Consider the following 23,268-nt stretch of genomic DNA (forward strand, 5'->3'; position numbering starts at 1 on the left):
TTCTGCTCTCTTTCTTGTTGTTTATTTAAACATTTTATATGCCTTTATTTCATGTGTAGATCACAACAGTTTACAAAGTGACATATATAGTTATAGGTTCAGCAAAATTAGAAGCAGAATCAGAAACAAAACAATTGGTTACATTATTGGTAATCTTCAGTAGATATTAATGTCCATCTATCAAAAAAAGTACCCAAACATTAACTAGATCTCATGCTAGTAATGCTGGCAACAAGAAGTGGCTATTCCCTATTGATTAATAGCAGTTTATGGACTTCTCCAAACCTTTTTTAAACCCACCCACACTAACTGCCTTAACCACATTCTCTGGCAATGAATTCCAGAGCTTAATTGTGCACTGAGTGAAAAAGAATTTTCTCCAATTTGTTTTAAATGTGCTATTTGTTAATACAATGGGGGTCACTCCATTAAGTTAACTGAAAGAGTAAATAACCGAATCACATTTACCCATTCAAGTCCTTTCATGATTTTGTAGACTTCTATCATATCCCCCCTTAGCTGTCTCTTCTCCAAGTCGAACAGCCCTAAACTCTTTAGCACATGTGCATGTCTGCGTGTGCATGTTATAAAATTGACACATGTATGTGTGCGCCTGCCGGGAACCGCGCACCTTTGGATGCCTGAGCGTGGGCCTTAAAATTTCCTTTTCAGTCTTCCATGATGGCCTTATATTCCCTAAGTGGCACTCTAACTCCTCAAACACCTAATGGTCCAACCCAACTCCCTCACAGGCTTCCTGCTTCGTATATAGTTAAACAGTTTTTATCATTAGTTTTTGCTTCTATGGCCAACTTCTTTTCAAATTCTCTCATAGTCTGTGTTATCAATGTTTTACATTTAACTTGACAGTGTTTATGCTTTTTCCTGTTTTCTTCAGATGGATCCTTCTTCCAATTTTTGAAGGAAAACCTTTTGGATAAAATTTTTCTTTCACCTCAATTTTTAACCATGCCGGCAATTGGTTGGCCTTCCTTTTCCCTTTCTTATTGCATGGCATACATCTGGACTGCGCCTTCTAAGATGTTTTTTTTTTTTTTTCAAACAATGTCCACCCCTGTTGTTCACTCTTAACCTTTGTGGCTGCACCTTTCAGTTTTTTCTGTTTTTCATTTTATCAAATATTTCCTTTGGAAATTTAGTGCTAGAGCTGTGGATTTAGTTATTGTACCTCTCCCAGTCATTAATTCAAATCTGATCATGTTATGATCACTATTGCCAAGCGGCTCTACCTCTGATACCTCTCTCACCAAGTCCTGCGCTCCACTAAGAATTACATCTATAATAGCTCTCTCTCTTGTCGGTTTATCAACCAATTGCTCCAGCAAGTTCAGGGCCCTTGTTGGTAACTGTTTGATTCAAATTTCCTGCCATACCCTGTCATTGATGCAGAGAGTAATGTCTCATACCCCACGGATGAGTCTCATACCCCACGGATGCGTCCATTTCCGCAACTCAAAGGAACTGTTGTTCGACTAATTGCACTATCTTATAACTTGCTTAATTCATATACACTATGTAAATTTGTACATAATTCTTATCCTGTAAGCACCCTCTCCTGCTTTTTGCCCTTCTCTCCAGTTAGAATTTGTTTAACCTATCTTTTCTCTAACAGCCTAGTTCCACGTTCCCTGTTATAATGTAACTTTTGCTTTCTCTGTTAACTGGTTCCCCCTAGTTTATTGTAAACCGGTACGATAAGACCTGGTCTTGAGCATCGGTATATTAAAATAATTTAAATAAATAAATAAAGCTGTCATTTATTCCATCCAGGAAATTTCTCTCTCTCGTGTGTCCTGTTGTTACATTTACCAAGTCAATATTGGGGTACATGACATCTCCCATTATTACTGCACTACCAATTTGATTAGCTTCCGTAATTTCTCTTAGCATTTCATAGTCTGTCTTATTTTGGCCAGGTGGACAGTAGTTTACTGTGATCACTATATTCTTCCCCAACATACATGGGATTTCTACCCATAAAGATTATATTGTGCATTTAGTCTCTTGCAGGATTTTTATCTTGTTGGACTCTATGCCATCACGGACATAAAGTGCTAAGCCCCCACTAAGTTGTTCCTCCCTATCACTGCAATATAATTTGTACCCTATCCCATTGGTTATTATTCTTCCACCATATCTCTGAGATGCAAATTAGGTCTCTCTCATTCACTGAATACACTAACTCTACCATCTTACTTTCTAGACTTCTGGCACTGGCATACAGACATTTCAAAGTGTGTGGGGTTTTTTATTGTATTAATCTGCTTTTCAATTGACAGGGGGGGATTTGGAATCTTTTAGCTCAGGTGATTCTTTACTTATAGGCACATTTAATTTTAGTGGAACTCCTATGTTGGGATGTCTTAACTCTCCTGCTTCATTAGTATGCTTCGAAGATACCTTCCTTTGAACCATATACTGCTGAGCGACTATCTGCTTTCCCCTTTGTTCTAGTTTAAAAGTTGCTCTATCTCCTTTTTAAAGGCAATATTTTAATGATATGGCAGAACCAGTACTGGATAAGTCAATCAGAACCAATTTGGGAAGCACCAAAGGTAACAATAAAGAGCTACTTTCTTTGCAAAAATCAGGCCCGGCATGACCGGGTGTGCATACTGTGAATTTGCACAGAGCGGCACACCCTGGGGGAGAGGTGGCGGCAGCAGCAGGAGGGGCTGTAGGGCCACTGGCGAAGCTCAACCTGCTGGCGGCTGAAGGAGTCCACAGGTCATTAGTAAAGCTTAACTTGCCGGCGGCTGAAGGAGAGAGATCACAGGTGGAGCTTAACCTGCAGGCAGCTGAAGAAGCAGAGAGGCTGCAGGCCACCGGCAGAGCTTAACCTGCTGGCGGCTGAAGAAGAGGCCCATTTTTTTTATTTGTGTGCGCGTGCACGTCGTCTGCTCCCCCCCCACAGGAAGGCCGTTTGTGCTGTGGTGGAGCTCATGCATGTCTGTATGACAGCCTGTGTGTGTATGTGTCTGTGTGAGAGCCTAGGTGTCTATGAATGTGTGTAAGAGCCTGTGTGCTTGTTTGTGAATGTTTGTGTGCCTGTGAGAGCCTGTGTGTCATATATAGGCTCACACAGGCACACAGATATAAAAATATATCTGTGAGGGAAAAGGAGCATGTGTATGTGAGAGAGAGAGAGTTTGTAAAGGATTAATGTGACAGAAGATAAAATTTGTATGACCCTACCTCCCCCTTTAACAGGGTACCATCAAGCTAGGGCAAGATAACATAGTACAAAATTTCATCTTTGTGAGAATTTCCTCACTCCAAATGACGTCAAATCTTCACCGAGGTATACAGTGCTGTTCGTACATCTCATTGTACATGAAAAACTGGCCTCTAAACCACCACCACCACCTCACCTCAAGCTATTAAATGCCCCTCCTATAGGCATATAAACAGTTACTTTCCGTGAGAGCCTCTCCAGAGGCACTCTCTCTCTCCACTCCACTCCTGCCCAGAAATGGCTGAAATGCAATTAAAAAATTTTATCATGAATTGCTCTATGGCTGTTTTGGTAATATCGCACAGCTTAATGCCAGGAAAAAAAGGTGTAGTTATTTCCAGCATTAAAACCATGAGATAGCATGTGTTATGCGTATTGCTCAGTGAGATACTGCCCATCAATTTCATAAATCCCGCCCAAACTCCTCCCTAATCCTACCCTTTCCCAAAATTTGCATTTGTGCCATGCGCTATCGTTATTATCGCATGCGTTATGGCATTATCGCGTTTGTTAACGCCATAACGCATTTTGATGAATGACCCTATTAGAAAGAAATTCCTTTGTGGAAAAGGATAACCATCCCAGATTTTATAGGTCCTGAAGAGGAAGAGTAGTATACGCTCATTTAGATGGACATTTTGGTGTATAATTATAGACTTTTGTTGATAAAGAACCTGAAGAATCTTCCTCTTTTTTAATTGAAGATTTCAGCCTGTTACATTCCATGTTACAATCCTTAAATTATTTATTTGATAGCCAAAAATTAGTTTGTACATCTTTTATGAAGTTGCTTCCCTCGATCTCTGGATCTATCAAGTACTTGCGACTCTCGGATGGATGCTGGGCGCAATGGGACTCTGATCTGACTCAACATGGTATATCGTATGATATTATTTATCATCATTCGTAGATTTTTCAGTACTGTCAAGGAGAAACGTCTGTTTAATTGTTACCAAAACCAATCTCTCCATTCAAAAAACATATCCCAATATTTATTGAGAGTTCCCAAATTCCTACCCCCTATTTCTCCTATAACCTTTATTCAAAGGTCCAATCCTAAATCTACCGATTCTTAACCTTAAGTATAATCTTTGTACTAATTTTATATCTTATGTCACTTCATGTGAAAACTTCTGAAAGCATCCCCTGTTTTGTGCAGATTCTCCATCTTACAAACCAGTAGTCAATTTGTGATGAGCATTGTTCTAGATATACATCTCAAAGAACTTTAAAGTTCTGACAAGCGGAATATATGAGATGCATTCTCATATATTCCTTCTTTTCTGAATATTCTGTGCAATCTTTCCAATATAAATTATTCTATTCCTTCATTTTCCATTCTGGGGTAATATATTTTAATAGATGCATCTTTTTCCCCTCAATCTCAGGCAATCCCAGAATTCTGAGATTTGGAGAGAGCTGCCTATTTTCTAAGCCATCTTGCCAATCTTAAATCAGCAGTCGTTTTTTCCAGAATATTCATTGTTCCAAGAAAGCATGCTGTTGAATTTGTTCACTGCTGTTAATCTCATTCTGAGTCGTACATTCTTTCAAAGATTTCACCATCATTGAGTTCAGATATCATCTTTGAAATGTCTGATCTTATTACTTTCATTTTTGACATATGTACAATAATGTCAGCTTTAGTCACTAAGGCATCTGTATCTTGAGGAGTATTGCTATTCTTTTTTTTTTAAGAGATTCTTCGCCTTATTTAACTCTAATTTTGCTTGATTTTACAATTATTTGTAAAATGAAACCAGTATAGAAACAAATAGATATATTCTTCTTAATCACTGGATTACATTTTTAGCAACACTAGATACTCAGCTTTTTTTTTTTTTTTTTACTGATGCTCTTTGTAAGCCTAGCAACCTTCAAATAACTGTCTTCTACAGTAGTAAATGTAGTGATAAGACACTTTACTACAAAATGTTGAGACGTGATGTATATTAGCAATTAGTTTCAAGGTATTTAGCAGCTAAGGAACATTCACTAACATGAAGTTAATAAAACATGAACCTTAACTAAGTAATAATCTTCAGTAGTGAGGTAATATTTCAGAGTACATTTTTAAGAATCAATTTCTCTTCTGAGATATAAAAAAGAAGTAAATAACCAGATTTAGCAGCATTGCTTAGGCTGTCTTAGTAGTTTAGCACAAATGCATCTGCACAAGTACAATGGATGGTTATTCTTTTTTCATAGCCTTTTGCTGAAAGGCCATTATTTTCCTCATCTGCACATCACAGGTGAGAAAAAGAAAAAAAGACTGACTAAGAAGTAAACCGAAACAATACTGGAACGCTTCAAATCCACTGGACCTCTAAATTTTAACCACAGGATTCCTTAATTGCTGTTCTATCATTTTCCTGCCTCAGGGTGCTGATACAGTGCATTCAGAAAGTATTCAGATCCCATCACTTTTTCCACATTTTGTTACATTACAGCCTTATTCTAAAATGGATTATGAGGGAGTATAGAGACAACTCTCTCAGACTACCCTAAATGATCAGGCACAGCTGTCTTGGCAGGTACTCCTCAAAGTCCAGATCCACAGGGAATCCTGAGTGAAGGGAGGAGTCTCTCAACAGAGTTTAAAAACTCAGGGCCTGGAAGGATTTAAGAGGCTCTAAGGAGTAGGCAGAGACCTATCCTATACTAAGACCTGCTACATTTAAGGACTGCAAATTACCTGGAGTTAAGGTGAGCTGAACTGTTTAATTTTTTTTTTTTTTCACTATAAACTGCACCTAAGGAACAGTTAGATCTGCCTCATTTCCATTGGCTGTTTTCTTAAGCCACAGTTGGTAGCTAAAAAACCAAACAAACCCTGCAGAGTTTTTTTTCTTTTTCCTGGGGCCTCCCAGTTCCACCCAGACAATCTTTACACAACAGGCCAATGGGGTTAGCTGCACATGACTAGTCAGGGGTCAAGCAGTGAGTAAGGGCTGAATAGGCCAGCAGGTTTTGTTTTCCCTCTCCTTCCCCCAGAGCTACCTAGTTTGGAGGAAGCTTGATAAGCAGGGAGGATGGAGCAAGTGATCCAAGGTCACTGCTACAGGGCAGCAACAATTACAAAAAGCCCTGCAAATGCAAATTGATCAGTAGCACGCATTATGGGGTCCATTTTAAAAAACAGCGTGTGCGCGTACTTTTGTTCGCGCACCAGGCGCAAACAAAAGTATGCTGGATTTTATAAGATACGTGCGTAGCCGCGTGTATCTTATAAAATCCGGGGTCGGCGCGCACAAGGGGGTGTACATTTGTGCACCTTGTGCGCGCCGAGCCCTGCGCTCGCTGCCCTTTCCCTCCACCCCCTCGCACTTTCCCCTCCCTTCCCCTACCTAACCCACCCCCCTGGCCCTATCTAAGCCCCCCCTTACCGTTATTGTAAAAGTTACGCCTGCCTGTGGCAGGAGTAACTCGTGCGCGCCATCTCCCGACCCGGGGGCTGTTCCGGAGGCCTCAGCCGTGCCCCCAGAACGCCCCCAGGCCGGCACCACGCTCCCCGACACGCCCTCCGGAATGCCCCAAACGTCGCGCCGCCCACCCGACACGCCCCCCCTAGCGAAGCCCCGCGACTTATGGGGCGTCCCGGGGCTTGCGCGCGCCGCCGAGCCTATGCAAAATAGGCTCGGTGCGTGCAGAGGTGTTTTAAAAGGGTTACGCGCATAACCCTTTTAAAATCTACCCCACTGAGAGCAAATGGTGCAGCAGCATATGGTGTTAACTCAGATAGCATAAGCTGTGCAAACTGCCTTAGCTAGTCCACCTCCCATGTCACCAACATTACTTGAGATGACCCCAGGAGTAGACCCAGATGGTTTCCTGAAAAACTTTGAATGTACAGCATGACTGGCAGCCTGGCCAGAGGACAAGAAGGCTACCTGTCTGGGAATCCACTCCCCAGGAGTAGTCAAATTGCCTTCCAAACCGCCAATTCAGAATGGAGGGCCACATACCAGGAAGTCAAGGCCGCCATTCTAGAGCCAGCGGGACTCACCCCAGAAGCCTAACAGTGATTTTGGCTGTGGAGTTCTGCAAGCTGGAGAAAACCTAAGGAACCTATTCCACAGACTTACAGATGTCACGTGGAAGAGGATGCACCTGAAAGGGAAGACCAGGGTGAAGGTAGTTAAAGTGGTTCTGCTGGAACAGTTCCTAGACAGCTTCGAATGGCCTATGCAGCAGTGGGTCTGCCGACACCAAAAGCTTTTGGCTGAAAAGGAGCCAGAAGTAGCAGAGACCTATTATTAGACCAAGATCATGCCTGAATCACCACGGTTTACAAAGAAGCTACTCAATGACGTAGTCCTAAGAGTCAGAGGTCTTGACAACTAGTATCACAGATCTGGCAGAACCTTTCACCTCACTTGCAAACCTCAGCTGGACTGCTATGTTTCAGCTATGGAGGCAGGCCATTTTTCCAGAAACTGTATCTGCAAGGAAGATAAGTCAATGGACGTTAAAGCCGTGACCCCATACCTTTGTAATTTCGTGGATGCTGCCAGCCAGAGAGTCTCTACTTTTGTGATTGCGGTTGAGTTGGATGGAGTTCCAATTCAGGCATTGGTGGACTCTTGGAATGTGAAAAACGCTCATATGAAGAGAGTTAATGAAGCAAGTCCAGATTGACTATGACAAAGGGGTGACCCTGACATGCATCCATGGGGACCAACAGCAGTATCCAACAAGCCGGGTACAACTAAAAATCCTGGTCAGCCAAGACAAAATTGAAGTGGGAGTTCTTCCTTGGCTACCCTACCCCATGGTGATAGGACAGGACTGTTGAAACTTCATGAACCTCTGGAACCAGCTTACAATAGGCTGGTCTACCCACAGCAATGAAGAATTTTAGTTTCCAGAGCTCTTTCCTTTGGAGGATCCAGATCTGTATCATAAAGACTCTAAGACTTCTAAGTCCCAGTAAAACACCAACAGGACAAATACAGTTATGCTATTAATTTAGAGGCAACTGGGGATAAGATCAGAGTCAAGGGAAGAGCAGCACCCATCCAGAATGTCCACCTGGCTTCTTTGAGTGGGAAAAGGGGGTGAATCGGGGGAGCTTCATGCAGGTCCAGAGGGAGGATGAGTCCTTTAATTGGGCCTAGGAGGCATAAACAGAGGGTGAACGGAAAGGTAGACCCAGAGGCACAGATTATAACGCTATTCCCTTTTTTATTGCGATGAAAGGGGATCAATTTGACCATGTCAGAACGGGAAGTGTGGAGGGTCATTTGACAGAATAACTCCTAGTTCCCAAACTCTATCATCAGAAGATCATACAACTACCACATAGTTACCATCTAGGGGTCCCTAGGGGGAGAAAAACACCCGAGAGAAAATGCTGACATAGTTCTACGCTGGGCCTACATAAACAGGTTCAGTTGTATGGCCGGTCATGCCCTACCTTCCAACTCACAAAGCCTACCAATGTCCATAATCGAGACCTCTTTTGAAAGGGTGGGCATGGACTTTGTGGGGTCACCAGAGAGATCTACTTGAGGAAATAAGTACATCCTTGTTATTCTAGAGTATGCCACAACATATCAGAACCAATAACAATGAACCTATAAAGTGTAAGAATAATTTCAAATAATCATAAGTATAATCTCACCTCAACAATCCATAAAGAGTGGGGATGTCAAACATTTATCAAACGTATGAATGACCATCATATAGCACTGGGTGGGCACAATAAATACATGCTTCCAGCCCAATGTCTTTGTGCTGAAGTTTTTAATAATCAGTCATTTATAGTGGGAATCGTGTGCTTGCATATTTTTTGTGAATTTTTGCAGCATTTAACGTATCTATTAACAAATATATATTAAGAAACTGCACTTATCTGAGTGCTTGTTGAGCCAGGAGATGTCCAAGATATTTATAACAGCCTTCTGTTTAATCCCAGTGTGTCTAATATCCATAATGTTTATCACAACCTTCTATTTTACCCAACATTGCAACTTTTCGGAAGGAAACTTTCTTCCTTCTTCAGGGGTGATTCAAATACACAACAATGATTTTAGTGGAGATCCCGGTTTCTAAAATAATAAAAATCCATGAAACAATATAGTATGCACACAGACGTATTTACGCCTATAAATCTTCCCACGTAATTAGGAAGTGCAATGGATGAATATTAAAACAGTTAAAAATGTCACATCATCATAAACTGGAAGACTAAAACCAGAGATGTCAAAACTCACTGTTGTAAAGGTGTTTTTCGACATCAGCACTGCAGCCTGAGTCACCACAGTTTACAAAGAAACGGTGCTCAGAAGTCTTAGGTTCTGGTGGCTGCTTCAATCCACCATTTTAAAAGCAAAAGGGCCTGAAATGCCAGCTGCCAATCAAAAGTGTACTCGCACAAAAAAGTAAACAATGTAAGAAAAAATGTCATAAGGTATGCCTTTCTGTTTTGTCATTTATACCACATGGAGCCAACGTGTTAAGTTTAAATATGCAAAGGTTTTCTTAGCAATTGAGTAGTGTCCTATAATTCCCTCCCCATGGTGAGGGGGTACTTGCTCTAACACAGTCCAAATGAGATCTTGAAAGGAGCGTCCAAACTCAATACAGTGCGCGATACTATAGGGGCCCGTTCATCTCTCGAAGAGAAGCGACTTCTATGTTCAATTAGGCGAACCTAATTGAGCATGTTGTTCTACCAACATATAGTTTAAAGCAAGGGCATTGCAGAGCATAGACTACATAATGTGACAGACAGTTTAGTATCACTTCATCTGTTGACCAAAATACCTGATTCATCAGCAATCCATTGTGTGCCCGAAATGATGTCACAAAAATCACAGTTATTGCATGGAGTATGTCCTATAACAACATCCGAAGGAATTTGCTGTGCAGGTATGTGTGCTCTAAACCACATGCTGTTTAATGTTAAGGTCGTCTTGTACATGAAAATAAAGGTTTGTTGAAAATTTAATGCCAGCTTAAAATATGCCAGTGTCTATTGATAATCTTCTTGATTTTATTAACCATGTTTGAGTGGTGACTCTGCACTTCCTTTTAAGAGTAATTAAGGTTGTTTCCCACATTTAATGGGCTTTCTCCGTCTTTCTCCATTGAGCTTAAGAAACTGGATCAAAAAGGTATTCTCATTTTTAGCACTTTTGTACAGTATACATGTAGTTTATGGATTTACCCTCATATTCTTGTTCTTTAGTAGCTTCCCTGCTGCAATGCACCTTGCTGGCTGACCCCCCGGCAGTTCACCTACTTAAACATCTTAGCCTTTCACTAAGGTATGATTATGTGCCCGTATCTTTTTTTTTTTTTTTGGGGGGGGGGGAGAGGGTGTCCTTTGCTTTGTTTGTACATTCTGTATAATTACTTCTTCACTTTGCAATTTAGCTCTCCCTCTCCCTGTGATGCACCGTGCTGATTAATCACTGGCAGTTCGCCTTCTTAAACTGTTTCAACTTCCTGTTAAGGTATGTTTTGTTACACCCGGTCGCAGACAGCTGTGAACGCTGTTGCTCACCTCTCTTTACACAACATTGACTCCATTGGGAAGACTCGCGGCCTCCGCCAGCTATTGCCGGCCTGCCTACCGCTCCCAGCCTCCCTGGACGTTGCAGACCACCATCTTGCCCTCGGATTCCCTTAGGCGTGTGCACGGGCCAGTCTTAAGCACGTCATGGTGGGAACATTGGGGACGTCTCCTCCGGATGACATCATTCCTCTGGGACATTTAAGCCGACTGACCCTGCTTACCTACGGCTTGGCAACGACTTCCTCATTGCTGAATCCGCCTCGCTCATAGAGGACCCTTTGTTGCAGCTTCCTGCTTCCTTGGCGTGAGACGTCCCAGGTACTCGCTCCTTGGGGGCCCTCTCTTCGTCTCTGGCTATCTGCTCCTCAGAGGGCCTGACGCCCAGGACTTCTGCTTCCCCCATTCCTCAGGGCTTCCCTGGAACCATCGCTACTCTTGCCGTGAGTACCCCACTCTGCATACCATTACCGTCTCTACTGAGGACCTTCTTCGGTGTACCCTGCTCTGCGGACATTTGCCTTCTCTATCGAAGACCTCATCGGTCTACCCCGCTCTGTGGACCATTACTGTCTCTACTGAGGACCTTCTTTGGTGTACCCGACTCTGCGGACCATTACTATCTCTACTGAGGACCCTCTTCGGTACACCCTGCACTACGGATCATTACCATCTCTACAGAGGACCCTCATTGGTATACCCCTTTCCACAGACCACCACCATCTCATCTGTACCGAAGGCTCCTTGTCTGTGTACCCCGCTCTGTGGACAATTGCAGCACCATCTACACTTTTGGTATCCCCCACTCTTCAAGACCCAGGCTCCCCCCCCGGGTCAGCGTGACTTTACTCTTGCACCCCCTGCTCCGCAGGTAGTGCTGCTCTACCTCTTTAATAAAAACTCTAGACTTGTACTGTGTTTGACGTCAGCTGAGACCTTGCCTCCCGACGGTGAGGCTCATGGGTCTTCCCCCCCCCCGTGGGCGGTACCATCTCTCACCTTGGCCCAGGGCCCAACACCCTACAAATCCTAACATGTTTATGCTTTTCGTGTTTATACTTTAATTCCTTATGTATTTCTCCTTAAGCTAAGGTTTTCAATTCACATATGTGTTTTCTGCTTCTCTACCTGCCGCCTCCCTAGTGCTAACCCTCACCCTCTGCTCATAATATTTGTTCCTTAGTTCTGGCTCTGTCCTGTCTGGAGTCTTTATAGTTGTGTAACTCTTATTTACTCATTCCTACTTCATAATGTTTGTATATGTTTCAGAAATATGTCTCTCTATGATCATTGTCTAATATCCATTTAATTATTTTGATCCATTTTTTGCAATAGGCAACTAATTGTCTGTATATTCATTTTTTAATGTCTTTATGAATGTCATCCAACATCTGTTGACATTTTTTTTTAATATATATTTCTTTGAATCTTACAGCTTAATTGTCCTCTTGCCTCCTTGTACTCTGTCCTTTGACTATCTCCTTTCCTTAATTCCACTCCTGTAAATTTGCTTTACAATTTAATTCTAATCGGTGCCACCCTTACATATATCTTACACGTTTAATGCCTTACTTATTGAATGTTACCTCTTTCAATCCATTTTATGTATTTTTATTTGTATCTTTATTCTTACAACGGTATTGTAGCCATACATTCTTGTTCCTGTTCTTTGATTTCAGTTGTTTATTTTACTTTCAGATATTGTTTTGGGTCCCTCCTTACACAGCCCTTCTGGTGAAACACGGCTGTGTCAGGGGAATGTATTGAATCTAATTCGTACTACAAGAAAATTACTTAGGAGGTAATTCATCAAATCACGTTAGTTATCACAGGCATTAGGGCCCTAACGCCCGCGATAACACCATAACACATCATAAATATCGCATCTCGAAATATGCATGCAAATTTTAAACATTTAAGTGGGAGGAGTTTGGGCAGAGTAAATGGAAATGAGGGTTGTTTAACGTTGCGTGCGATAACATACACATACTATCACAGGATTTAACGCCGGAAATAACTATACCGTTTTCCTAAGTGTTATGCCTGCGATAGCTGTGCGTTATGGCCGAAATGGCGAGAGGGAGGTGGGGAGAGGGGAGAGAGACAGCCTCTGTGGAGGCCCACTGATATTTGAACTCTTTATATCACTGTAAGGGGGGACATTATGAACTCGGGGTGAGGTTTGTGGGGCGAGTTAGGGTTTAGGGGGCAGTTTTACATGCACAGTCATACGTATGAACAGCAAAGTTACCATCAATGAAAATTTAATGTTATTTGGAGTGATGAAACGTGAAAGAAGGTAGAGATTTGTATCATGTTCTCTCTACCTAGCTGCAATCGTTAGGTAACTTTTTGGTGAGCCTCTACAGAGTCTCTCTCTCTCTCTCTCTAGCCAGTAGCAGCCCAAAATGCGATAAAAACGTGTCCAGGGATTTCTCAGCTTGAGATGTGAAAATATCGCAGGTGCAATAAATTTAACACGTGTTGCAGTAAACTAGCTATGTGAAGCGGTACCAGGAAAATTATCCTAATCGCGCCCCCCCCCTTTTTTTTTTCTTATTGCAGGTGCTATTCTTGCTATATTTATTTATTTATACACAATGTAACGAACTAGGCGGTTTACAGGTTAAAAACATACATAATTTAGTATTACATAAAAAACAAATCATAATATTAAGACTACAAAATGTTAAACTAAAAAATAAAAGAACATTCAAGCAAAGGTGTTAAAAACAGAAATTAATATTTGAGTTAACTAAAGTATGCAAACAAAGATTAAAAGAGAAAATGATAAGGCATTAATCTGTGTTATTGGTCTCAAATGCAATAGAACAAAGATACATTTTTAGTTTTTTCTCACATTCTTTCTGGTTAGTAATGAGTCTAAGTGCAGTCGGAATTGAATTCCAGAGCAGAAGACCAGCTACTTGAAAAGCTGGTCACTTATTGCAAAATGATGAATCTAGGCCTTAGTTTGGTCTTTGAAGTGTGTAATTATTTATTGAATATTCAAGAAGTGAACAGGATTTACCTTATTTTATACATTTACTTTCTGTTCTGCTGTATTTTATGAGTAAATTATTTACTCCATTGGAGAAATTACTTTCCTGATAAGCAATTGTGGATATATGTGTGCTTTAATAACTTGATTAACTTGGTTAGCTTGATTAACTAGGACTGGTTCAACTGATTTCCAAATTGGAGACCGCCAGTGCACTCAACCAAATAATGCCAACACCCAGTAACTATGGGTGTCTTGAACTAGGAATAATACCTGGCTTACCTGTGTTTGTCTTGTTCTTGGGGTTTGTCACCCGAGGTTCCCAGATTTTGGGGCAGCCGTGGGCGGGGTGCTGAGTCCATCTGTCTACACTAAGGAAAACGAAATTATCAGGTAATTTCTCCATTTCCTAGCGTGTAGCAGATGGACGCAGGACCAATGGGATGTACAAAAGCTACTCCCGACTAGGGCAGGAGGCTGCACATGGCCCGCTTACTACTGCCCTTGCAAATGTTGTGTCCTCCCGGGCCTGGACATCCAGGTGGTGGAACCTGGAGAAGGTGTACATGGAGGACCATGTCGCCGCCTGACAGATCTCGGCGGGCGACAGCATCTTGGTTTCTGCCCAGGACGCTGCCTGGGCCCTTGTTGAATGGGCCTTGACTTAGAGAGGTGGAGGCTTCTCTGCCTCTACGTAGGCCGCATTGATTACTTCTTTGATCTAGCGGGCTATGGTTGCCTGCGAGGCCGCTTCCCCCTGTTTCTTCCTGCTGTGAAGGCCGAATAGGTGGTCTGTCTTTCGCACAGATTCCGATCATTCCAGGTATCAGACTAGGAGTCTGCCGACGTTTAGATGATGAAGAAGGTGTGAATCTTCTGAGTCCTTATGTTCATCTGGAGATGGCTGCGAGATGGTTTGGTTTAGATGAAATTGAGAAACCACTTTCGGTAGGAGGGAGGGGACAGTGCGTAGCTGTATGGCTCCCGGTGTGAACCTGAGGAACGGTTCCCGACAGGATAGTGGCTTGAAGGTTGGAGATGCGACGGGCTGAACATATTGCCAATAGGAATGCAGTCTTCAAGGTCAGGAGCCATAGTGACAGGCCGCGTGTTGGTTTGCAGGAAGTTCCCGCTAGAAAGTCTAGTACTAGATTGAGATTCCATAGCGGCACCGGCCACTTTAATGGTGGTCGGATTTGTTTGACCCCTCTCAGGAAGCGGGAAACATCTGGATGGGTTGATAGACTGATGCTGTCCACTTTGGCTCTGAAGCAGGCCAGTGCGGCACCTGAACCTTGAGGGAGTTGAGAGACAACCTCTTCTTCAAGCCGTCCTGCAGAAATTCCAGGATCATGGGGATTTTGACTGTCCGTGGGAGGATCTTGCGGTCCTCACACCAGGCTTCAAATACTCTCCATATTCGTATGTACGCTAGTGATGTGGAGAACTTGCGTGCTCGAAGCAAGGTGTCAATCATTGCCTTAGAGTATCTGCTTTTCTTCAGACGAGTCCTCTCAAGGGTCAGACGAGAAGAGAGAATCGAGTTGGGTCTTCGTGGAGGATCAGTCCTTGCTGGAGGAGGTCTCTGTGTGGAGGTAGGCACAGAGAGTTCCCCACAAGAAGTCTTCGCATGTCTGCGTACCATGGCCTTCTTAGCCAGTCTGGGGCCACTAGAAGTACTAGTCTCCTGTGGTGTTCTATCGTGCGGATGATCCTGCCCAGTAGTGGCCATGGGGAAAAGGTGTATAGCAAGTCTTCCTGTGGCCAGGTCTGGACGAGGGCGTCAATTCCCCAGGATTGCGGTTCTCCTCTGTGGCTGAAGAACTTGGGAACTTGGGCATTGGACCGGGTTGCCAGAAGATCCATGGCTGGAGTTCCCCAGCGGTTTACTATAAACTGGAAGGCTGTGGTCGACAGTGTCCATTCCCCTGGGTCTAGGCTCTCTCTGCTAAGGTAGTCCGCAGAGACGTTGTCTTTTCCCGCGATGTGGGAGGCTGAGATCCCTTGCAAGTTTGTTTCTGCCCACGCCATGAGGGGGTCTATCTCCAGGGACACCTTTTGGCTTCTGGTTCCTCCCTGGCGGTTGATGTAGGCAATTGTTGTGGCGTTGTCCGACATGTCAGACTCGCCCCGGAGTCTGTGGCCGAATCGTAGACAGGCTAGTCTGACTACTCGGGCTTCCAGTCGGTTTATGTTCCATCCCGCCTCATCCTTGTCTCATTGTCTCTGGGGCGTCAGTTCCTGACAGTGGGCTCCCCACCCTCGCAGGCTCGCATCCATGGTGAGCAAGATCCAGTTCGATGGGGATAGTTTTATTCCCTTGCTCAGATGGTCTTCCTGTAGCCACCATTGGAGCTGGGCCCAAACCTCTGCTGGTAGTTGGAGGTGAATGGAGTAGTTCTGGAATGTCGGGTTCCATCATGACAGTAGGGAACATTGTAGTGGGCGCATGTGGGCCCTTGCCCATGGAACGACTTCCAGGGTTGATGTCATGAGACCGAGGACTTGGAGGTAGTCCCATACCTAATCGACTCCACTGTGTAAATTGTATATAATTCTCACCATGTAAGCAATTACTCTGCTTACATGCACTGCTCTCCAGTTAGAAATTGTTAATCTATCCCTTTTTTTTTTTCTAACAGCCTTGTTCCACATTCCCTGTTGTAATGTAATTTTCGCTTTCAGTGTTAACTGGTTTACCCCCTAGTTTATTGTAAACCGGTACGATAAGACCTGGTCTTGAGCATCGGTATATTAAAAGAATTTAAATAAATAAAAATAAATAAAATACCTTGGGGAGAGCATAGTTCAACAGTTTTCACAGCTTCTCCATGGAGGGGCAAGGACAACCTTATCTTGCTTGGTGTCGAACCGGACTCCCAGGTACTCTAGCGATTGGGAGGGCTGCAGGCAGCTCTTGGCTGTGTTGACGACCCACCCGAGATTCTGCAGAAGATTCTTGACTCTGGTGGTCGCCTGGTGACTTTCCTCTGGAGATTTTGCCCTGATTAGCCAATCGTCCAGGTAAGGATGTATGAGGATTTCTTCTTTCCTCAGTGTTGCCGCCACTACCACCATGATTTTGGTGAAGGTCCAAGGGGCAGTAGCTAGTCCGAAGGGTAGCGCCCGGAACTGATTTGATGGTCCAGTATTGCAAAGCATAGGAAGCACTGATGGTCATAATGGACTGGATTGTGGAGATAGGCTTCGGATACATCCAGTGAGTTCAGGAATTCTCCCGGCTTTACTGCCCTTATGACTGAGCATAGGGTTTCCATGCAGAAGTGTGGTACCCTCAGGTAACAATTGACAGTCTTGAGGTCCAGGATGGGCTGGAACGTTCCTTCCTTCTTGGGAATGATAAAATAGATGGAATAGCGACCAGTATTTTGTTGGTGCGTGGGCACCGGGGTTATCGCCTTTAGGCTGAGTATTCTTGTCAGTGTGGTTTCCACTGCGGTCCTGTTGGAGAGGGAGTGACACGGTGATTTCACAACTTTGTCTGGGGGATGCTGTGGAAGTCCAGATAACATCCCTCCCGAATGATGGTTAGGACCCACTTGTCTGACGTTATCTCGACCCATCTTTCGTAGAAGAGGCTAAGTCTGCCCCCTATGACTTCTTCCTGTGGATGGGTCTGTTGATTCTCATTGTGGGGGTGCAGCTGGGGGCTGTACCTGAGCCTGCTCCCCTTTTGTTGGGTCTGTTCTTAAAGGACTGAGCCCTACCTGTGGGGCGAGGTGCTTGGTAGTGTGTGTTCTTGTGCGGTCTAAAGCACTGAGCTCCTCTGCCCTTGGTTCTTTGGGGGGAGGAGCGCTGATTTCATTTGTTCCTTTCCTCCGGTAGACGAGGTACTGGAGATTCGCCCAATTTGTTGGCTAGCTTCTCCAATTCGCTTCCGAACAAAAGAGATCCTTTAAAGGGCATCCTTGTGAGGTTCGCTTTGGATGACGCGTCGGCTGACCAGTTTTGGAGCCATAGATTTCTTCTGGATGCCACCGCCAAGGGGGTGCGTTCTGAGGTCGCATCTGTGAGGAAGGATACCGCAGTTTCCATCGTCTCAACAGGCGTGGTTGCGTCTCTGGAGAGGATCAAGCAAGAACGTGCCACCAGGGCGCAGCAGGAAGCGATCTGAAGAGTCATTGCTGCTATGTCAAAGGACTGTTTAAGGATGGATTCCAGTCATCTGTCCTGGGCATCCTTTAGTGCCACTCCTCCCTCGACGGGAATGGTCGTGCGCTTGGAGGTTGCGCAGACCATGGCGTCCACCTTTGGGAACCGCAGGAGTTCCTTAGCCGCGGGTTCCAAGGGATATAGGGCTTCTAGGGCCCGTCCTCCTTTGAAGCTGGCTTCTGAGGCATTCCATTTGAGGTCAGTCAGTTGCCGTACCACTTGCAACATTGGAAAATAGCATGAGGTATGATGAAGGGAGACCAAGATAGGGTTTATCTTTGGTTCTGCTGTGGTGTCCATGCCTGCAATTGTCCAGCGTCTTCAGGGTCTGGGACATGAGAGCTGGTAACTCGTCTTTGGAGAAGAATCGCAGCATGGTTCGGTATGGTTCCATCCCTGGGGGGATTTCTCCTTCCTCCAGGGAGTCCACCTTGTCCTCCGAGGTGTCTGCATCCCCGGTAGGGAGGCTCTTGCTTAGGAAGGGCATGTCTCGAATGGCCCGAGAGGTACTTGGAATGTCTTGCACTTCTGGTGGCGACTGGGACAGAGTTGCAGCCAGTACTGAGTGCGCTTGGACAACGGTCTGCAGCCCTTTGAAGAATTCCACCCAGGAAAAGGCCCCTGGGTCCATGTTGATTCCAGGCGGCACTATAGTGGAGGCCTCGAAGGTGCCTTCCTGTGTAGGTGCCGAATTGGAGATATAGAGGTCCGGGGTACTATCATTAGTGGATCCGGATCCCTCTACTGGCTGTGAGGGACCTTGCTTAGGTTCCCCCTGGCCCTCTTCGCACTGATGGCATAGGGAGGAGGCCACTTCAGGTTGCTCAGCTCTCAGGTGGTAGGCTGGGCAGAGGGCTTGTCCCTTGGCCTTCTTGGCAGGCGGTGCCATGGTTTGTGCTATTGGGGAGCTTCAAAACTCGTCTGTGCGCGTAGGTGTGCACGCCAGGAGGCTTAGTTGTGCGCTCCCCGGGTGTGCCGAAGATGTGTGTGCAGATGTATGCGCAGGCTACTACTTGTGCGCCTGGCTGAGATGTGTGCGCTGCTGTGCGAACTGCAATATTTCTGCACTCGGGCCGTTTATGCGGGCCGCTATGCGCACGGCATAGATGTGCGTGCCGCTGTGAGCACAAGTCGTTTGTGCGCATGGCTCAGTTGAGCGGGCAATACGGCGGTCAAGGGGGGGAAATGTCACCTACGACCACTTGGACAAGATGGCGACACCCTCCCTCCCCCCCCCGAGGGTCTCCATGTGTGTGGACCCTCGCACCTTACCTGGTCTCGGCGTTTCCTGGTCTCGTGTTGGGAGGTACCTTCACCGCCATGCTCGATTCTGCACCCACTGCCTCTCAGCCACCCTGGGGGCTAAGTCCACGCCAGGAGCCGGCTACCGGACCAAGGCTTGCCTCTGAGGGATCTCGGGAATCACCTCATGAATTCTAGACTGGGGGAGGGACCCTTAGGTATCACTGCAGGAGAGCGGGGCTCGTCTTCTAGAGGTAAGTTTTCTTTCTTCTTTGGTTTAAAATTGCTACCACTCTTCTAGTGTGTGTAGTGTCCCTATCTGCTTAGGAGACGGAGAAATACTGAAGAGGTAAGCTTCCTGCACGGGTATATGTAGGTTGACGTCAGCTTTGAAATCCGACTCCATCTCCCATCTGCTATCAGGAGTACACTAAACCCATTGGTCCTGAGTCCATCTGCTACACGCTAGGAAATTATATTTTCTGCAAGAGCAAAATCAAAGCCATGAAGTTGAAGGAATTGTCTATAGACCTCTGGGACAGGATTGTGTCAGAATAGATCTGCGGAAGGCTACAAAAAATTGCTGCAGCATTGAAGATCCTGAAGAACACAGTGGCCCTCCTTCATTCTTAAATGGAAGAAGTTTGGAACCACTAGGACTCTTCCTAGAGCTGGCCATCCACCCAAACTGAGCAATAAGGAGTGAAGGGCCTTGGGTTAGGAGGTGACCAAGAACTCAATGGTCATTCTGACATACATTCAGATTTCCACTGTGACATGGGAGAACCTTCCAGAAGGACTACCATCTCTATAGCACTATACCAATCAGGCCTTTATGGTAGAGTGGCCAGATGGAAGCCACTCCTCAGTAAAAGGCACATGACACACCCTGTTTAGAGTTTGCCAAAAGGCACTTAAAGGACTCTCAGAGTATGAGAAACAAGATTCTGTGATCTGATGAAACCAAGACTAAAATATTTGGCTTGAAGGCCAAGCGTCATGTCTGGAGGAAACCAGGCACCGCCCATCACCTAGCAAAAACCAATCTTATGGGGAAGCATGGTAGTGGCAGCATCATGCTGTGCGGATGTTTTCCAGCTGCAGGTACTGGAAGACTAACCATGATTGTAGGAAACATGAATGGAGCACAGTACAGAGAGATCCTTTATGTGCTCTGGACCTCAAACTGGAGCGACGATTCAGCTTCCAACAGGTCAATGAGTCTAAGCACACCACCAAGACAACTCAGGCGCAACTTCGGGACAAGTCTGTGAATGTCTGAGTGACCCAGTCAGAGCTCAAACTTGAACCTGATCAAACATCTCTGGAGAGACCTGAAAGCAGCTGTGCAACAACGATCCCCATCCAATCTGACAGAGCTTGAGAGGATCTGCAGAGAAGAATGAGAGAAAATCCCCAAAACCAGATGTGCCAAGATTGTAATGACATATCCAAAATGACTTGAGGCTATAATTGCTATAAAAGGTGTCAAAGGACTGAGTAAAGGGTCTGAATACTTATGTACATGTGATATTTCAGTTGTTTTTTTTTAATTTGCACAAATTTCTACAAACCTTATTTCCATTTGTCATTATGGGGTATTGTGTGAAGATTGAGAAGGGAAAAAACAAATATAATCCATTTTAAAATAAACCTGTAACATAGCAAAATACAGAAAAAGTGAAAAGGTCTGAATACTTTCTGAATGCACTTTCACACACTCAAAAGTTTAGGACAAAAATTAAAGCTTATGTTATTATTCTTCATCCAGATACACCAAACAAGCCAGATTTTAAGTAAAAAGAGCCTACTTGACTACATAGATATGTCTGGAATGCCAGTTAAGCAAATCAATTCATTATTTCTCCTCATAAAAAAATCTTATTTTATTTTCTTACAGCGGCTGTATTTTGGTCTTAGAAATCATACGTGTGCTGCAAGTGCTCCCCTACAAACATACCCCTAGATTAATCAAAATGGTATAATTTTGCATGGATAGCGCATGTGATAAGAAAGAGGGGCATTTCTATGATAATTTTATAATTACCAAACCATGCGCTGTGTTAACGCTTCGCATAGGTAGTGTATCACGGGGTGAGTAAATGTTTTTGCACCCTTCGCTACTTGCGAAGAGCCTAAATTTGGGGAGGGGGGTGAGGGAGAAAGACAGAGCGCCTCTTTATAAAGCCATCGTAGTAGTCAACTATTTATATCACTACCGGAGGGGCCAGCTAAAAACTTGAGGTGAGGTTTTGGTGGTGGTTTGGGGTTTTGGGGCCAGTTTTACATACAGAGTGAGACATAAGAATAGCACGGTACACCTCAGTGAAGATTTGACGCCATTTGGAGTGAAGAAAGTCTCACAAAGATGAGATTTCTACAATGTTCTCTTGCCCTAGCTTGACGGGCTCTATACCCGCCTCTTAGAAAAATTTGCATTCACGTCACGCACTATTGTTACTATCGTGTGTGTTATGGCGTTATCGCAGATGTTAACGCCATAATGCTTTTTCATGAATGACCCTGTGTGTCTGAGTCTTGCAACTTATAATGAAGGGTTTAAACAAATTTCTTGTTAGAAGTACTCCACTTTCAGCAGTGTTTTTTTAAAATCATAGTCTGTAACTTTTTAACTGCCGTGCGGGTGTATATGTACGCACGTACGCCATCTTGCGCGAATGGATGTGGGCATTTTATAACATTTATTTATTTAAAGGCTTTTATATACCGATGTTCATGTAATAGTACATATCACGTCGGTTTACAGAGAACCAAAGTTAGAATTACAATGAACATAAGGGGATACATCGAACATAGCGTATATAATAAGGATTGTAGAGAACCAAAGTTAGTATTACATCAAACATAAGGAATATATGTGAGAATGTTCTAAAATCAGCTGTACGCGCGTATATGTGCGCACAATTTTATATGGATGTGCGCATGTGCGTGCAAATGCCACATCAACCGCATAAGTGGGGGCTTTTGCTAGGCACGCACATGGACGCAATTCTTGTTTTCCCAGTTCTTCCTAACCCCTCTAATTAGATAGGCTTCCTTTTACCCTATTAGTCCCAACCCTTCAGACCCTGCTGACTAGCCCTGAAATTTTAATTTTAAAACTTACATGCTGTCCATAGCAGAAGTAAAGTTACGCGACAGAGGACCCCAGCACGCACATACTTCAGGTTACAGACCCAGGTTACAGAATATCTACAATGAATATGTATGCACTGCCTCTATAGTAAGCAAATCTATTTCATACATACTTATTGTGAATATCCTGAAAACCTGGCCTGTTTATAGCTCTCGAAGACTAGAGTTAGCCACCCCTGGTATAGACTCATTATTACAAATACTGCTATTATTATTATTGTTCTTGACTGTTAAGTAATTGGCCAGGCTCACCAGCACAGTGGAGATCCTGGGGCTACTGGTTTAATTCCCAGGAAAGGAATCAAAGTACCAATCAAGGAGTTTTTCATTTGTCTTCCAGATGACACAACTTGCACGGATGGGCAAAAATCATAGAGGTTCGCTAGAAAAATGTGCAAGGAAGGTGAACTGGGTGATATTACACAGTTACATAACAAATGACCTGACAAATGATGAACTAATAAAGATTCAAAAGCAGCTGAAGGATTAGGAGAACAATATTGGACAGATACCTGAATACATGTTCTTCTCAGAAGTGCAACCTATCTAAAACAGGGAAGTAGAAGAACATACCCTTAACAAAGAACTAAGCTATGGTTGAAAGACTGGTACAGGAATGGAGAAATTACTTACCTGATAATTTCGTTTTCCTTAGTATAGACAGATGGACTCAGGACCAATGGGTCCTGAGTCCATCTGTCTATACTAAGGATCCGTCTCCAACTGATAGCAGTTGGAGACGGATCAGATTTCAATCTGACGTCAGCCCTAGTACATATACCCCTGCAGGAAGTGCAGTATTCTCCTCGAAAAGCATTGTGGATATATGTATATCTGAATAATTTGAATAACTTGATTAACTTATAACTTGGTTAACTTGATTAATTTGAACTGGTTGAATTGGCTATAGCTGGAGACCAC

General features: G+C 44.1%; 2 protein-coding genes across 2 annotated transcripts in view; both read right to left on the bottom strand.

Annotated features, from left to right (window-relative positions):
• LRRC70 (leucine rich repeat containing 70) overlaps positions 1-9,272 on the bottom strand; it is a 77,100-nt gene extending 67,828 nt beyond the window's left edge. Inside the window, exon 1 of the mRNA XM_029576389.1 lies at positions 8,288-9,272. The gene's annotated coding sequence lies outside the window, so the exon portion shown is untranslated. The remainder of the gene's footprint in view (positions 1-8,287) is intronic.
• The window catches only part of IPO11 (importin 11), a 1,257,051-nt gene that overhangs the window by 388,151 nt on the left and 845,632 nt on the right, over positions 1-23,268 (bottom strand). The gene's annotated exons all lie outside the window — the stretch shown is intronic.

This window comes from Rhinatrema bivittatum, chromosome 1, assembly GCF_901001135.1.
Source record: "Rhinatrema bivittatum chromosome 1, aRhiBiv1.1, whole genome shotgun sequence".
In the NCBI taxonomy this organism is placed as follows: Eukaryota; Metazoa; Chordata; class Amphibia; order Gymnophiona; family Rhinatrematidae; genus Rhinatrema; species Rhinatrema bivittatum.